Here is a 3,037-nt window from a genome sequence, read left to right on the forward strand (position 1 = left end):
ATGCCGTAAACTACTTGTTAGCAGCGGACGTATCCTGGTGGACTTAGAATGTGATATGGTGAGACATAAAAGGGAAAATGAAATCAAAAAAGGGAGAATGTTAATGGGGTGCGTGTGCCCTGAAGAGTTAAAGCAGTAAAGTAGAATTTAGAATCGAAGACAAAGATGGCCAAGAAAGTTACAAACTCTGATCGTTTTGAACGAATATAGCTTAGGTGAATTGAAGATAAATAAAATACAGGAAATAGAGGAATAAGGAAAATATTGGAAAAATAAATTCCGAATTAATTACAGAATAGAAAGAAACTGGCGTAAAATATATAGTGTTAAGATTAAGAATTAAGAAAAGAAGATTATAATTAGTAGAAGTAAAATATTATATAAGTTATGCAATAAATTGCTAATATTTTATTAATAGAGGAGTTGATGGGACAAAGTGAGTGATAAATGATAGTTAAGAAGGAATAAAGATAGAACAGCCCTATAAAGGGGACTGCAGAAGGACAGGATTGGGATAAAATATAGAAAGTTAAAAATTATTAACAAAACCTACAAGTAAGTGTATATAAAAATTATAAATTATAAAAATATATTAAGAAGTGAATAGTACGTTTAAATATTTAAAGAATAAATGTTTAGAATTATCAGAATTTAATATACCATATAAATGATGTAGTAAAATGCTAATTCTCTTGTACCAAATTAAAGTGATCACACGTACTTTGATTGCATACAAGGTATGAAAACGATTATTTTACTTTATTCCGATTTAGGAATATGAACTCAATATAAAAAAGTGAATAATAATTTACGTTAAATAAACATATATACCAGGATATCACTAATTGAAACGATGAGAGGGCAAAATTGTTAGCACGTCGGGCATATTCACTTATCGGAATTTTTTCTACCTTTCTGACAAGAATTTAAATTTCTCTTAGATTTTGCATTCGATCCCTTCCAGGTCGATAAAATAAGTCCCAATTAAACATTAGAGTTATTGTAATCGATTTCATAGTCCCCCTGAAATTGCTGATATTTTGCCAAAGTCTTAGACTAGTGTAGGCATAATTATGTCATAAAAATAGTTTTAATAGAATAATTAATATATTTTCTTATCAACAACAGATTGTAAGTGGGATGATGGTGGATGTGTTGCTAAAAGTACAAAATGGAGTGTCGTCAGGGCCGGCGGGTCTTGCTGGTCTTACACCTGCGACTATAAAGGAAAAACAGACGTTAGAGCCGAAAAGAAATTTCTCGGAAAATGTTCACCTCTGTGAGTATTTATGTGAAGCTATTAAAATTACTTCATATATTACATTTTCTCAATATCATTGTTGCGTTGACCTTTTTGCAACATTTCCTCTTCTGTTCTAAATTTAGCTCAAACTTTGAAGTGAAGATACAAATCTGAGGATTTCGAGTTGAACATTAAAAATACATTTAAAATACCTTTTTTTAAAAAATTTATAATGTGCTTGTCTTTTTGTTTGTCAGAGAAGCCCATATCACACTGTTTACTATTTCTCAAGTAGATCATGACTGCTGCTATATTTTCAATATACAGGATATTCCATTATAGTTTTTCTTAGCCAATTTTTCATCAGAACTAGAGAGTAAAATAACTACATGCTTCTTCCTATTATCATAGCAGATTGAACATAGGGAGAAAATATCCCAACCATAATTTGGAGTGGCGAACGCCTTCTTCAAGGCAACGAGATGGCAGAAACGTTAGCACGCCGGGCGAAATGCGTAGCCGTATTTCGTCTGCCGTTACGTTCTAGGTTCAAATTCCGCCGAGGTCGACTTTGCCTTTCATCCTTTCCGGGTCGATAAATTAAGTACCAGTTACGCACTGAGGTCGATATAATCGACTTAATCCGTTTGTCTGTCCTTGTTTGTTCTCTCGGTGTTTAGCCCCTTGTGGGTAGTAAAGAAATAGGTATTTCGTCGGCCGCTACGTTCTGAGTTCAAATTCCGCCGACGTCGACTTTGCCTTTCATCCTTTCGGGGTCGATAAATTAAGTACCAGTTACGCACTGGGGTCGATATAATCGACTTAATCCGTTTGTCTGTCCTCGTTTGTCTGTCCTCGTTTGTCCTCTCTGCGTTTAGCCCCTTGTGGGTAGTAAAGAAAAGAGAAGAGAATCATAATGGGGATCATGAGATGGTAACATTGCTACATTTATCTATCTCCTTATCACCATCAAAAGCTCTAATGCAGCTAATTTTCCACGTCCACTAAGAATTAAAACAACGGGAAATTAAGAGTTAAGTTCTTGCTGCTGATCATGAATTAATTAATGCCAGATATTCTTCCCTACCCTTAATATACTGTGGCTATAAATTCGGTATGGCCACATTAAGGAACAAGTCTCAGAAGATGTCAGTAAGATAGGTGTTTATCCCCAGAAATAGGGAGGGTGATGGTGACATAAACTATTTTAATATTGTCAGTTGAAAGGGTCCTAAAATAGAAGACAAAGGAGGTCAGAGTAAGATCTAAATGGGTATTAAAGGTTCAGGGGAAAATTTATATCCAAAATTTAGAATGATTTATATATTGTATTTTGTACAGTCTATATACATTACTCTTTTACTCGTTTCAGAAAGCCGAAGTCGGCTGCGGTCATACTGGTGCAGCATCTTATATTTTATTCTTTTGTTTCAGACATGTGACTAAGGCTGCTCCGAAAGAAAAGCATGGAATACCATAGTCATCTCTAATATGTTTGCCAGAAAGATAGAGCTCGCTCTCCTACACGAAAGTTAATACCCATTTCTTATTTATGTTCACCACAATCGAAATGAGTAAACTTCAAAATTCATAGTACACGTTTGGCAGCTGTTTTGACCCCTGTCGACGACGGCAGTATCTGGTACTACACACACACACACACACACACACACACACACACCACACACACACACACACTCACACACACACATATATATATATATATATGTATCTGTGTGTGTATGTGTACATATACATATATTCATATATATATATATATATATTGTTATATTT

The sequence above is a fragment of the Octopus sinensis genome, linkage group LG6, assembly GCF_006345805.1.
Source record: "Octopus sinensis linkage group LG6, ASM634580v1, whole genome shotgun sequence".
Classification (NCBI taxonomy): Eukaryota; Metazoa; Mollusca; class Cephalopoda; order Octopoda; family Octopodidae; genus Octopus; species Octopus sinensis.